At 35.7% G+C, this 15,956-nt stretch overlaps 1 long non-coding RNA gene across 1 annotated transcript in view; it reads left to right on the top strand.

Annotated features, from left to right (window-relative positions):
* LOC141424227 (uncharacterized) overlaps nt 1–15,956 on the top strand; it is a 144,808-nt gene that overhangs the window by 115,825 nt on the left and 13,027 nt on the right. Inside the window, exon 4 of the long non-coding RNA XR_012449212.1 lies at nt 12,774–12,930. This is a non-coding gene — a long non-coding RNA (uncharacterized lncRNA). The remainder of the gene's footprint in view (nt 1–12,773; nt 12,931–15,956) is intronic.

Here is a 15,956-nt window from a genome sequence, read left to right as displayed (position 1 = left end):
AGTTAGAGAAGTTAGAATGGCTGAGAAATTTGCTCTACCTACTGTCCCTCTTACGTGGAGATTTTGTTTCTGCCATCACCAGAATTTTAGGATCTATGGCCTAGACATTCTGGTTTCCAAAGCAGAAATATTTCTTCAAGGAAAAGAGAAAAGAAGAACTCAACTGAACTTCAAGCTACCAAGTCCCTTTAGACTCTTTTTCTCAAAAAAAGAACACAGTAAAGTAAAGAAGACTTAGTACTTTCAGTTAAAAATCCTAGTCTTTTGGAGGAAGACTTTATACATTAGGAGGCTGTGGGGGGCTTGTCTGGTACTTTGATTACACAATAGAATGCCTTCTTTTGTTCAAATGTCTTGTTTTTTTTGGTAAGTATAGAAGTACAATGTTCTTTCTAAGGATGTATAGCTAATCTCAGCCAGTGGAACAACTCAGCTTCTCACACAATAGCATCAAACCTTGCAGGTTTTCTTTCAGAATAAGCAGTATTTGTTTCCCTTCTAAAATGGGAAACTCCTTTTCATTTCATAGAAACTTATTGCCAGGAGCCAGTAGCTCACACCTGCAATCCTGCTACTGCTGCTACTCAGGAGGCAGAGATCAGGAGGATCGTGGTTTAAAGCCAGTCTGGGCAAATAGTTCGTGAGACCCTATCATGAAAAAAACATATCACAAGAAAGGGCCGGTGAAGTGGATCAAGGTTTAGGCCTTAAGTTCAAACCCCAGTACCACAAAAAAACAGAAACTTATACTTCCATGAAAAGACAGGGTAAATCAGTAGCTCAGAAACTGTAGTGATGAGAGTTTTCAACATCTTAATGACTATTGTGCACTATAACACAGTAGATTCCTTGGCACCAATTGATATTTATTGCATTGATGGACTACAATAAGAGTTGGCAACTGTTGGGGTGTGATAGAAAATATTGTCAGTTCTGTGGGTTTTAACTGATGACATCTCAGCCTGGTCATGGTAGTACAAAAGGAATAGTACAAAAGGAATTTGCAAGTGCAAATTAATGACTATGGTAGCACTTGTTCCTTGGGCTGTAGATTGCTGACACTTGGTCTATCTGAATAGATTTACCATAAAACTCTAAAGTTAATCGTATATAGACAATATCATAATATTCTCAGGAATTAATTCCTTTTCCAAGTTGGGATTTACATTGTTTTTAAATTATTGTTGCCAAAATGAGATATTTATGAACAAAATAAAATAGGTAACTTCATTTTTAACCAGCATTTATAGAATACAATACATAATAATACAATTATAATAAATAATCTTTTCTATTATGTGATAGGTTTTGCAAATATCATCTTAAATGGTTCTAAATGATGATTCTGCACAGCTCATGGAGCTTACACTACAACCAATGAATAAACTGAAGTCCAGAGAATTGTTTCACTTGGAGTCAAATAAATAAATAGGACAAACAGTAAAATAAGGAATGCTGATGCCAAAGTGTTTCACTGTATCAAGTCAAAGCTCTCAACTCTATCAAGGTCATCCTCTGAGTTTGCAGCATTTTTTATGAAATTGTATTTATAACCATGCAAAGACACCAAGGGTATGGATTAAAATAAATGAGATATTTGGAAAGATTTGTAAAATGATTATTTAAAACAGATGGTTTAGGTATATAATTTCAAATAATTATTGCTTTTTCTGTGATATTATTAATTTACTCTCTTTCCATTCAATTGATTATTTTTGGTGAATATAAAGTATAATAAAACATTTCAAACAAGATATTAACTAAAAAATCTTAAAACCTTAGTGCTGGGGGCAGACTGGCAGAACTGATTTACAGAAAGAGATTAGAACAAATTCGTGTAGTTTATGGTGATAATGTAGAGGTGAGGAGTTCACTGAGATGAGAAAAGTGTTCCCAAAAAGCTCACAGGAATCAAGGTAAAATAGCCCATAATCAGCATCTTTCAAATATGGTATAAAAAGTCAGAATCTAGTTCAAGACAAAAAATAAGATTGTATTTTGTACCTCCAAATTGTGTATTGGGAGCACTAAATTTTATAATAAACTGATGTCTTAAAAATTGCTTGAGCTGACAGAAGACCAAAATGCAGACTTTAGATCTAGGGCAAATTCAGCAATGTTGTTGGACTTGTGTCATACGCTAAGGGGAGAGCACATATGGGAGGAATGGGGATAGGTAGGAAACCCAAAACATGAAAGTATTTGATGTCCTCACTGCAGAGGAGCTAATACAGAAACTTTAAAGTGACAGAGGTCAATGTGGGAATGTGACCAGGAAGTAGTGAAGAGGTCTGGTAGAGATGAACCAATTAGGGTTGTAATACACTTGTGCATGGAAGCAATGCTAGGAATCTCTCTGTATAGCTATCCTTATCACAACTAGCAAGAACACTATGTCTTTCTTATTATTGTTCATATCTTCTCTTCAACAAAATTGGAGAAAAGGGGTGTTGAGAAGAGGGAGAGAGTGGGGGCAGGGGGAAGAAATGACCCAAACAATGTATGCACATATGAATAAATGAATAAAAAATTGTTTGACCTGAACAAAGATTTAAAGGCTGGAAGAAAGGAAATACATTTTAGAATTATCAAAAATGCATAATTCACACTAAAACTATGCAATTCTGGATGAGGGAGAAGGTTCCTCATATGTTGTCTTTCCTCTTTTTTGGAGGAAAAGTATTTTCTGATTTAAGAAGGGAAGGAGAATTCTGGTTACTCTGAGTGGACCTGCAAACCTGCTGCCACTGATGAGCAACTGATTTATTCTACTGGCCAAGAGTAGCTGTATATCCTTAGCTATAGAGAGAACCTGAAAATAATGTCAACTTAAATCAGTGCTCTTTATATATTTTTTTAATATAAAGGATTTTGAATGTGAGTGATTTCTTTACGATATTTTTTCCGGTTAGAAATGAATCACAGAGGACAGGACAGAAATCACTCCTCGAACTACTCTCCTATGATAATAAGCAAACCCTTGTACTTGTCCATAGCTATAACTTGCAAAATGTGTTAGTCTCCAAGCTTTTCACAGTCAATTTTACTAAAAAGATAAATTCACTTTTGCTGCAGCATCCATTAGTTAGTCAATGAGAGATAGATCTTAATTTCTGATAATGCAAAAAGAAAGTTTGAACCCTTATTACAAATTAGGGTATTTGAATATATATATTTCTTACTCAGATGATGATGTAAAGTACCCTGACTGAGTTTCCTTGAAAAAGTAAATGAAACAAGATCTTAAAAGAAGCACAAAGAAAGAGGATCCAAGATGGCAACTAGAAGCAGGAAGCAGATAGTGTGTGCTCCTTAAAATAAAAATCTTGCTGAGACGCTGAAGACACACCTGGCAGGAAAAACCACCAAGAAGAGACAAAACTATGAACCCCTAGTCTGCACATAACTTCCCCATGCCACAATGTACTGAGAAACCAGGAGGGTTCCTGGGCCACCAGAAGCAAGCTCCTAACCTGTTTGGTAGACACAGACCAACAGGTGAGCAAATAAGTGGCATGTGGTACTCCCACAGCCACCCCTGGGATAAACCAGCATAGTCCCCTGGACAGACTGATCCCACTGCCCGACAAAAAAAAAACAAACAAAAAACAGAATAAAAAGCAACTGAAAAGGACACATAGCAAAGAGTGCAGGGTGCCCTGAGCTTTGGAGAAAGGGGGAGGAGCACTTCCCCATGTGGACTGTAAATAAACAAGCCTGAAATTGAAATTGAAATTGAAGCAGAAATCAAGAGTCTCCCACAAAAGAAAAGTCCAGGACCTGATGGATTCTTTGCTGAATTCTACCAGACCTTTAAAGAAGAACTGATACCAACCCTCCTTAAACTGTTCCACGAAATAGAAAGGGAAGGAAAACTGCCTAACACATTTTATGAAGCCATATTACAGTTATCCCAAAACCAGGCAAAGACACCTCCAAAAAGGAGAACTATATGCCAATCTCCTTAATGAACATTGATGCAAAAATCCTCAATATAATAATGGCAAACCAAATTCAACAACACATCAAAAAGATTATTCACCACGACCAAGTAGGCTTCATCCCAGGGATGCAGGGGTGGTTCAACATATGAAAATCAATAAATGTAATAAACCACATTAACAGAAGCAAAGACAAAAACCACTTGATCATCTCAATAGATGTAGAAAAAGCCTTTGATAAGCTCCAACACCATTTCATGACAAAAGCTCTAAGAAAACTAGGAATAGAAGGAAAGTACCTCAACATTATAAAAGCTACATATGACAAACCTACAGCCAGCATTATACTTAACAGAGAAAAACTGAAACCATTCCCTCTAAAATCAGGAACTAGACAAGGATGCCCACTATCCCCACTCCTATTCAACTTAGTACTGGAATTCCTAGCCAGAGCAATTAGGCAAGAAGAAGGAATAAAAGGAATACAAATGGGTAAAGAAACTGTCAAAATATCCCTATTTGCAGATTTTATGATCCTATACCTTAAAGACCCAAAAATCTCTACTCAAAAGCGCCTAGACACCATCAATAGCTATAGCAATGTAGCAGGATATAAAATCAACATAGAAAAATCATTAGCATTTCTAAACACTAATAATGAACAAACTGAGAAAGAATATATGAAAACAATTCCATTTACAATAGCCTCAAAAAAATCAAATACTTAGGAGTAAACTTAACAAAGAATGTGAATGACCTCTAAAATGAAAACTGTGAACCCCTGAAGAAAGAGATTGAAGAAGATTATAGAAGGTAGAGAGATCTCCCATGCTCATGGATTGGTAGAATCAACATAGTAAAAATGGCCATACTCCCAAAAGTAATCTACATGTTTAATGCAATTCCCATAAAAATCCCAATGGCATTCATCAAAGAAACTGAAAAATCAACCCTAAAGTTCATTTGGAAACACAAGAGATCATGAATAGCCAAGGCAATACTCAGCAAAAAAGAACAATGCTGGAGGTATCACGATACCTGACTTAAACTATATTACAAAACAATAACAATAAAAAACAGCATGGTACTGGCACAAAAATAGACATGAAGACCAGTGGAACAGAATAGAGGACCCAGATATGAATCCACACAACTATACCCAACTTTATTTTTGACGAAGAAGATGATGGAGAAAAGACAGCCTCTTCAACAAAAACTGTTTGGAAAACTGGTTAGCAGTCAGCAAAAAACTGAAACTAGATCCATGTTTATCACCCTGTATAGTATTAACTCAAAATGAATGATGGACCTTAATATTAGCCCCCAAACTCTAAAGTTGGTACAGGAAACAGTAGGAAATATTCTGGAATTAATAGGTATAGGCAAGGACTTCCTCAATAGAACCCTAGCAACTCAGCAACTAAGAGAGGTATAGACAAATGGGACCTCATAAAACTAAAAAGCTTCTGCTCAACAAAAGAAGTGGTTCTAAACTGAAGAGACCACCCACAGAGTGGGAGAAAATATTTGCCAGCTGTACATGAGACAAAGGACTGATAACCAGAATATATAGGGAACTCAAAAAACTAAATTCTCCCAAAATTAATGAACCAATAAAGAAATGGGCAAGTGAACTAAACAGAACTTTCTCAAAAGAAGAAATTCAAATGGCCAAAAAACACATGAAAAAATGCTCACCATCTCTGGCCATAAAGGAAATGCAAATCAAAACCACACTAAGATTCCACCTCACCCCTGTTAGAATAGCCATCATAGAAACACCACTACCAACAGGTGTTGGCAAGGATGTGGGGAAAAAAGAACCCTCTTACACTGTTGGTGGGAATGTAGACTAGTACAACCACTCTGGAAAAAAATTTGGAGGCTTCTTAAAAATCTAAATACATCTGCCATATGATCCAGCAATACCACTCTTGGGGATATACCCAAAAGACTGTTACTCCAGAGGCACCTGCACATCCATGTTTATTGCGGCACTATTCACAATAGCCAAGTTATGGAAACAGCCAAGATGCCCCACCACTGACGAATGGATTGTGAAAATGTGGTATCTATACACAATGGAATTCTATGCAGCCATGAAGAAGAACGAAATGTTATCATTTGCAGGTAAATGGATGGACCTGGAGAACATCATCTTGAGCAAGGTTAGCTAGGCTCAGAAGACCAAAAATTGTATGTTCTCCCTCATATGTGGACTTTAGATCAAGGGCAAACACAAAAAGGGGATTGGACTTTGGTCACTTGATAAGGCAGAGTACACAAGGGAGATATGAAGATAGGTAAGAAACCCAAAAAAACAAGATAACATTTGATGTCCTTAATGCAAAGGATAATGCAGAAACTTTAAAGCGACAGAGGCCAATAGGAGAAGGGGATCAGGAACTAGAGAAAAGGTTAGTTCTAGAAGAATCAACTTAGAATGTAACACATATGTACATGAAAGCAATACGAGGAATCTCCCTGTATAGCTATCCTTATCTCAGCTAGCAAAAACCCTTGTTCTTTCCTATTATTGCTTATACTCTCTCTTCAATAAAATTAAAGATAAGGGCAGAACAGTTTCTGCCTGGAAGCCAGGGCATGGGGGGGGAGAGGGAGGAGGTTGGGGGGAGAGGGAGGAGGTTGGGGGGAGAGGGAGGGGTGAGGGGAAGGGAGGAGAAATGACCCAAACATTTTATGCACATATGAATAAAAGAGAAAAAAAGCACAAAGTGTTAACCCTATCAAAATGGCTGGTCATCTCAGTGACCTGCTCTAGGTGCTTCAAAAACTCAGGGAGAAAATGTGTTTGGAGGGGAAATTTCCTTCCATGCTTGTATTTTCTCTTCACCTTGCTAAAGAACTTTGCTTCAATGTGTAGATGTTAAGATTAAAAATTTAATATGCCTTTGTGGGTAAATCAGGGAAAAATGAGATTTCTGATGGCTCCTGGAATTTGTTCCAAAGCTAGTAGAAAGAATGTTTATCTAGATTTCCTTGGTGTCTTTTGTGGACAGCAGTTTTCCTCGACAGGACTTACATTGCCTACTCAGCTTCATATATTTTGAATTCAATTCTGACATTATCTCTTTTGTTAGTTTTATTATAGATATGAAAAAATACTTGGCAGAAACAACTTAGGGGAAGATTATATATTTTACTCATTGTTTCAGAAATGACACTTTATTATGGCAAATAGAACATGGCAGAACAAAAACAGTTCACATTATGGTGGCCTGCAAATAGAAAGCAAATCCCTCCAACTAGGCCTTACCTTTTATTTTTCACCTCCTCCAAATAATGCAATTATTTTATGAATACATCAAGAGATTAGTCCACTCATTTTATCAGATTCCTCATTATCTAATCATCTGTGGAGATGCCCTTACCTACACATCCAGAGGTGCGTTTTACTCATCTTGTAGTGATTCTCAATGCACTCAAGTCGACAAGAATAACCATCTCATCTCTCTTATTCCTTTGAAGAAGAATCTTCTATTACAACAGGTGATCCTAATTTTCATAATAGACAAGCACATGTGTTTCAATAATATTTAATAAACTAATATTTTAAGCTCTGGAGTAAACTCACTGCAGAAAATAATTGCTTTACTTTATTTCAGCAAACATTAGATGAGCTCTAATCTCCTGCTAGACACCCTTTAAGTATAGGAATGAAACACTGAAACAAATAGAAAAATGAAAACACTTACATTATAAGCATTAGTGAAGAAATTTTTTATGGGAATGAAATGAAAATTTTCATGTGGGAATATGTCATTGGGAATGTCATAGGTGCAAGAAAGTGATTTGACAAGGACTCTAATACCTGCTTTTATATAAATCAGAGAAGTAAAGACTAAAATCCTGTGTAGTTAGAATAGAATTGAACAAGTATTTAAATAAATTAATTTCTGAATAAAAATGATAGAACAATTTTAGCAGGATTTGGGAGACCTTATTTTTCTCAACATTTTCATGATTTTATAATTTATTGTATTATATGTTGAAAACAAGAATTAAAAGGCAATGAAACTATAGAGTTAGATTTAATGAATGTACAGAATTCATTGACAGTCATATATCTAAAGTAAGCTCCGCAGATTTGAGAACCTTGTTAGAAAAGACTCAATCTCTCCATGTCCCTCTCCTGACAGCTACCTTCTGACTGTCCTGCACTCTGACATCTCTCACTTTCACATTGTTTACAGCAAACATGAAAAGATTTGAGGAACCACCTTTTAGATTTTGGAAGATTTAGGTTGAAATTATGGCTTTTTCCACATACCTTAGATGTACTGAATCTACAAATGATAATTTTATCATAATGTTATAATTATAAATATTATTAATTTTAACACTTTGTTCTTTCCCTTGAATTACATTTAAGATCTGGAATCACTTATTTTCTCATCTCTAGCACTTTTCAGTAATGCAAAAATTCTGGGATTTCAATAAAAGCCTTCTGAATGTATCAATGAAAGAGAGAGTTCCAACTATTCGGGGTGATACAAAGCCTAGACAAGACAGATTGTATAAAAGAATAGTCATAAAATATTGCCTTTGAGTATGAATCCAACTATGACCGTTCAAAACAAATGCAACCAATATAAGAGAGAGTGTTTATTAAATACTTGCACAAATGATATACATTGATATTAGGGATATGCTGAGGCATGCCCATCCTATGTAGTTGTTGTAAAAGAGACAATGGGAAAATGAGTTAAATTTTCTCAAAACACAAAGCATGAAAATATTCTTGAGTTAAATCCTGGTTTGGGGAAATGGTACCTGTCAAGGATTACATCAAAGACAAGCATGAGTAATTAGGCATAGATGTGAATCAAGAGAACAGGAACAGCTGCTTTTGGGATCTTCTGGCCCAGTAAATGTTTTGGCAGTGAGACATTTTCCTTTTGTTAGAATTGTATAAAAGAGACCCTGTAAGAAAAATAATCTTAACTTGTAATTTCTTGATAGATTACTTTTTTCTGTGCTTGATTAACAAAGCATTCAATACATGGGAGTAACAATCTGGAAGTTCTTAAGAATAAAGCTCATGTTCAAATGTTTTTCTGTGAATTTTACTGCACCTTTTCCATAAGATGCCAGCAGTGTTCATAGACCTGATATCAAAATCTAACTTTAACACTTTCTAGCATGTGTGCCCTGAAAAACTTAAACTCTGTAAACATCAATCTTTTCCTACATAAAATGAAAACAGGATTATTACAAAGATTAATCACCAAGATCAAATGAGATAATAGAAGCAAACACTTGGCTCTGCGTCTAGCACAAAGAGCATTCGAAGTGTTCTTTCTGAGCTAGTGGAATTCTTTTTTCATACACTACAGAAGAGACTCATCCATATGTACAAGATACTTGATAAGTGTTACTCATGAAAGGTGCTTCTTTAAAAGCACAACTTTGTCATGCTAAACAATTTAAAATTCAGTAAAATGATACCATGAAAAAATAATTTTTATGTCAACAAGACGCTTTCAGGATGTATGGAAAGTGATGCTGCACTTAGAAGGGCAGGAGAAGAAGTTAAGAATATTATTTAAGTCCTGGAGGAGGAAGCAATAAGAGCAATGAAACTAAGATATTTTCCTCTCAAAGAAAGTGGTAGTACTCAAATACACAAGCTCATTTGTATTTTCTTGATGTATTCTTCCAGAATCACCATGTCAATGCAAAATAACAACAGTAAACCTTTGGGAATTTTTTATTAAATAATGCTTACCTTGTAAATTTGTTTTGAGAGTTATCTAAAACTTTCAATTGTTCATCCTCTCTCTATAGCTCTCTATTATACACACACACACACACACACACACACACACACACACACTCACACTCACTCTCTTAGATCCATAGGTGTCTATCATAATTTGAATATGAATTGCCTCCAAAGCCCAAGTGTTATGTGTTTGGCCCAATTGGTGATACTATTTTAGGAGGTTCTAGAAACATTAGGAGGTGGTATATAGATCACTGAGGGAAAGCCACTGGGATATCTTCTTTCTAATCCTTTCTCTCTCTCCATCTCTCTCTCTCTCTCTCTTTGCTTCCTGTACTACATAAGGTGAATAACCTCCTCCTCAACATGCTCTTGCTGTCATGATGTTCTGCTGAAGCATAGATAGGGGACCAAGCAACCATAGTTTCAAGAACCCTCTGAAACTATAAGAAAAAACAAATCTTTCTTCCCTTAACTTGTTTATGTCAGGTATTTGGTCACAATGATGATAAATATGTCTAACATGATGCCTCTTCTGTGTCTGGCACTATATTAGATTCAGGAATACAGGGGATTTAAAAGTGAATAAGAAGAATAAAGATGAGATACCAAAAGGTACCTATAAACATGCTAAAATCCAAAACAGTGAAGGCACCAACTAGGTATAGCAATACAAATTCTCATTCATTGCTGATATGAATGCAAAATGGTACAGTAACATTGGAAGACTTTGGCAGTGTTTTACAAAACTAGATGTACTATTAGCATACAATACAATAACCAGTCATCCCTTTGGTATGTACCCAAATAAATTGAAAGCATACATTCACAGAAAAACTGCACATAAATGTTATTTCAGCTTTGTTCACAATTGCATGTAAGCAGCCAAAACTTAGAAGAAACCAAGATGTTCTCCAATAAATAAAGGGATTAAAAAATGTGGTATAGGCAACAATGGAAAAAAAGTGACAATACAGAAGCATAAAATAATAAAAAGGCATGAGAAATCTGTGAAGTCTGTGTGGAAAGTATACTTATTATATGTTTTCACCTATATGACATTCTGGAAAGAGACAAAAACATGGTAAGGGTAAAAAGGTCAGTGGTATTTGTCTTTCTATGTCTGGATTATTTCGCTAAGCATATCTTCAAGGTACTTCCAATTTTGTTACAAATGACAGAGTTTACTTCTGTCTTTGGCTTAACATTGTTGTATTATGAATATATGACACATTAACCTTATCTCTTCATCCACTAGTGGACACTTAGTTTGACTCCACATCTTGGCTATTGTGCATAATGCTTCATGATCTACACTACATAGGGTCTAAAAAAGGTGGCTCCATGCACGTAGAGTAGAATGGTGGTTACCACAGGCTTATACGCTGGGTGGGGCAGATTGTGGCGATGCAATGCAAAATCAAAGTTAGACGGACGTTCAATATAAATTCAAGTATACAAATATAATTACACAGTACATGGGAGGATGCAACTAAAAAGTATGGGAGAAATGTAACATATAAAGCAATAGTTGAAATATTAGAAAAATTGGGCATATCTGCCAACTTTTTAAAATCCTACAGGACTGCCACAGAAATCTGAAGATTGTCTCCAAAATTCCAACCTTTTTTCTTCCAAAAATATTTTCTTTGGAACTTAATTTAATTACAATAATAAAAATTTTAAAAAATGTATATATACATATATTTACAAGGCAATGTTAAGCTTGCCAGCTTAGTATAGTGTGACTTTTCAATAAGATTCAATAAACGATCTATATTTTAAAATAAAAATGGAAGTCTGAAAGAGGAAGAGGATCCAGGGAAAATGGTTCCTTCCCAGAATTTTAAAATCTAAATCTGACAATTTTCTTTTCACCATTCTGAAGCTAGGCAACCTATGTCGAAACAGAATTAGAATCATTAAAAAATAATGTACAGTATACTTTATTTTTCCTGTTAATGCAATGTCATCCTCCTCTGTGAATTTAACTATGAGCAAGAACTTTTGTAAATGCCACAATGTACCCCAAGTACAGCAAAAAATAAAAGAGAAAAAAAATACAAAAATAGAGATAGGTTCAAGAGACCTATCATACAGCATGATGAACAAAGTTAATAACTATTTTTATATTATTGAAAAATGCTGAGAGTGGATATTAAATGCTATTACTGTAAAATGATAACATTGTGTGGTAATGTATTTTTTACTTAGCTAGATTTAACCATTTTAATATATATAAATTTATATATACATGTTGTATATACATGTACAACGTACATGCAATTTACATGTACAACATACATGCAAAATATATCCAATTTTATCTATCAACTTAAAATAAATAAATACAACTCAAATTTCAAGAAAAAAATTAGTGGTAGCCAGAGTTGGGAGGAGGAGGCAGAGGTGAATACATGAGGCACACTGTAGTATGACTATTGTGAATGACACTTCAACAGTGAGCTCATGATATTATACATTTGTCAAAACCTTTGCAATGTAAAATATTAAAAGTGGATCCTAGTGTTAACTATAGAATTAAATTGATAACAAATACAGCTCACTAAAGCAGAAAGAAGGTACATGGGAACTTTCTGAACTTCACATTAACCTTTTTTATAACTTAAAATTGACCTAAAAATAAAGTTTGTTTTAAAAAGTGAAAGTAATAGGCCCTCAGAGCTGTTGCAGTGTGATAAATGGAAGTGCATGATGATGAATAAAAATGATAGTAAGTGCTATGAGGACCAGGTGCAGGATCTACCTTGATAGAAATGGCTCACAGATTAGCTGAGGACCTCTGTTAAAGAGGGTCTCCCTGAGGAGAGACCACCATGGTGGATAGCCTACAGACCCTGGAACCCTGAGCTCTCAGGAGTCCAAAAGCTTACTTCAGCATCGTGATAGCAATTATCAGGTAACCTGGACTTTTCACCAACTAAGATAACACAAATATATAAGGTGCATCTAATGCACAACACTAGCACAGAACAGCCCAGGAAGTGAGGGCACTGTGGATCAGCAGCTTCAGGCTCACTTACTGGAGTCATTTTTTTCTTTTTCTTTTTTTCCTCTTTCTAAAGAGCAAAAATGCAATAAAGCGAATTGCAGGATGAGAGTAGCAAGCATCTGGGATGACCTAGACTCACAATAATTTGTGGACTACTGCCTGCTTGCACCTGCCTGCACGGTCCTGGAGCTGACCCCTGATAGCATCAACTGAAACTACATCCACTCCAGGTGAGCATGCCACATCATCTCCTCTTGGGGAAAGCATGTAGTCCAGCACAATTTGTGGGCAGATTGTACCCCTCCTGGACAAAACTAGTGGCCTAAAAAGTGGAGGGAAAATTTTACTACCACTTGTTTGTTGGGGGTGAAGCAGAATGCTCAGCTGATCCACCCTGTGTGGGGGCAGGGCAGCCCCGCCAGTCTGGGAAAAATAAGGACATATTAGACTACTTTGAAGAAACTGATAGTGAACTGAAAATACCAGCTTTGCAAGAGAAAAGTAGTCAACCAAAAAGCTCAATTCCAGCTCTCAGGCTAGCCCTGGGTGGAAAGGGCTCCACAGCACACACATCAGCTGCGGGAGCACTTCGGGAAACCTACCTACAAAAACAAGCTGAACAAAACTGTCCACACCCCAAGAAGAAGGTGACCTCAAACACCCTGAGTCAATCCTCCCCATAGCTGTTCAGTAGAGAGGGGTGCCATTGATTACCACAGAGCCTAGCATATCAACCCTAGAAATTGGAGGGAAATGCTCAGACCACTCACTGAACTCAGAGGAAACCCTCTCCTCTCACAACAAGGAAGAAATTGGACAATAAATAAATACATGTAGATTTTAAACTTTTCAATTATTTTTCTTTTTTCCTTTTTTTACTTGTTATTACCGATCTCCATTTCTTCCATGCTGTTCAAATTTCGATTTGCTTACCTCTGTCTTGTTCCACATTCCTTTCTCTCCTAAATTTTTCTCTTCTCTTTTCCAAAAAAAGAAAAGCCTAGGACCTTACAGATTCATTGCTGAAATTTACCAGAACTATAAAGAAGAACTAATGCCAACACTCCTTAAACTTTCTCATGAAATAGAAAGGGAATGAACACTACCCAACTCATTCTTATAAAGCCAGTATTATGCTCATCTCAAAACCAGAGAAGAACACAACAGCAACAACAAAAGAATTACAGGCTAATCTTTTAATTAATTTAGATGCAAGAATCTTCAATAAAATACTGGCAAATTTAATTCAACATCATATCCAAAAGATCATACACCATGGTCAAGTCAGTTCCTAAGTATGCAGAGATGGTTCAAAACATGCAAATCATTAAATATAATACAGCATATTAACAGAAGCAAAGACAAAAAACACGATTATCTCAAAAGATGCAGAAAAAGCTTTTTAAAAATTCAACAGCTTTTCGTGATAAAAGCTCTTATGAAATTAGGAATAGAAGGAATGTACTCAACATAATAAAGGCTATATTTGACAAGCCTATAGTTAACATCATACTAAATGGGGAAAACTGAAATAATAAATTCAGAAAAAGACAAGAGTATCCCCTCTCTCCACTCTTACTCAACATACTCTTGGAATTCCTAGCCAGATCAACAAGACAGGAAGAAGAAACAAAAGGAATACAAATTGGAAAGGAAGTAGTAAAACTATCCCTATTTGTAGATGACATAATCTTATACTTAAAAGACATGAAAAACTCCACCAGAAAACTCCTAGATACCATAAGCACCTTCAGCAAAAGTAGCAGTATCTAAATTCAATTTATAAAAATCCATAGCCTTTCTGTACAATGACAATGAACACACTGAGAAAGAATATAGGAAAACAATTTCATTTACAATAGCCTCAAAAACCCCCAAAATACCTAGGAATAAACTTAACAAAGGATGTGAAGAACCTCCACAAGGAAAACTATAAACCAATGAAGAATGAAATCAAAGACTATAGAAGATTGAAAGATCTCCCATGCTCATTTATTAGTAGAGTCAATATTGTGAAAATGACCATATTACCAAAAATAATCTACACATTCAATGCATTCCCCAAAATTCCAATGACACTTATCACAGAGATTGAAAAATTAACCCTAAATTTCATTTGGAAGCACAAAAGACCACAAATAGCCAAGGCCATACTGGGAAAAAAGGAATCCTGGAGGTACCACAATACCCTACTTCTAACTATACTACAAAGACATAGCAATGAAAAGCAGACATGAAGACCAGTGGAACAGAATAAAAGACCTACATATGAATCCACACAGCTACACCCAACTGATTTTTGAAAAAGGCACTAAAAACATATACTGGAGAAAAGACAGCCTCTTCAACAAATGTTGCTGGGAAAACTGGATATCTTCCTATGGAAAACTGAAACTAAATGCATGTCTTTCACCTTGTACAAGTATTAGTTCAAGGCGGATTAAGGACCTTAATGTAAAACCCGATATTTTGAAACAAGTGCAGGAAAGACAAGGGATACACTGGAATTAATAGGCATAGGCAATGACTTTCTTAATAGAAATCAAATGGCTCAGCAACTAAGAGAAAGGATTGACAAATGAGACTATGTGAAATTAAAAAGCTTCCACACAACGAAAGAAATGGTCACCAAATTGAAAAGGCTGCACACAGAATGGGAGAAAATCTTTGCCAGCTGTGCATATGACAAGGGATCACTAACCAGAATATACAGGGAGGTCAAAAAACTAAATTACAAAAAAAAAAAAAAAATCAATGACCCAATGAAGAAATGGGCAGATGAACTGAACATAGTTTTTTCAAAGGAAGATCAAAAAACACATGGAGAAATGTTCAACATCCCTGGCCATAATGGAAATGCAAATCAAAACTATGTTAAGATTCTACCTCACTCCTGTTAGAATGGACATGAAGACACAAATAACAAAAATATTGGTGAGGATGTGGGGACAAAGGAGCCCTCATACACTGCTGGTGGGAATGAAATTAGTACAACCACTATTTCCTCAATAAACTAAAAATAAATTTGCTACATGATTTAGCAGTATCACTGCTAGGAATATACCCAAAGGAATGTAAGTCAGGTTCCAATAAAGGCACCTGCACACCCATATTTATTACAACATATTCACAATAGCTAAGCTATGGAAACAGCCGAGATGCCCTACAATTGATGAATTGAATAAGAAAATGTGGTATTTATATACAATGGAAATTTTATTCACTCATCTTAAGTGAAGTTAGCCATGTTCAGAAA

This window comes from Castor canadensis, chromosome 6 (genome assembly GCF_047511655.1).
Source record: "Castor canadensis chromosome 6, mCasCan1.hap1v2, whole genome shotgun sequence".
NCBI lineage: Eukaryota > Metazoa > Chordata > Mammalia > Rodentia > Castoridae > Castor > Castor canadensis.
Note: the sequence above shows the minus strand (reverse complement) of the source record. Positions and strands in the feature narration are given on the sequence as shown.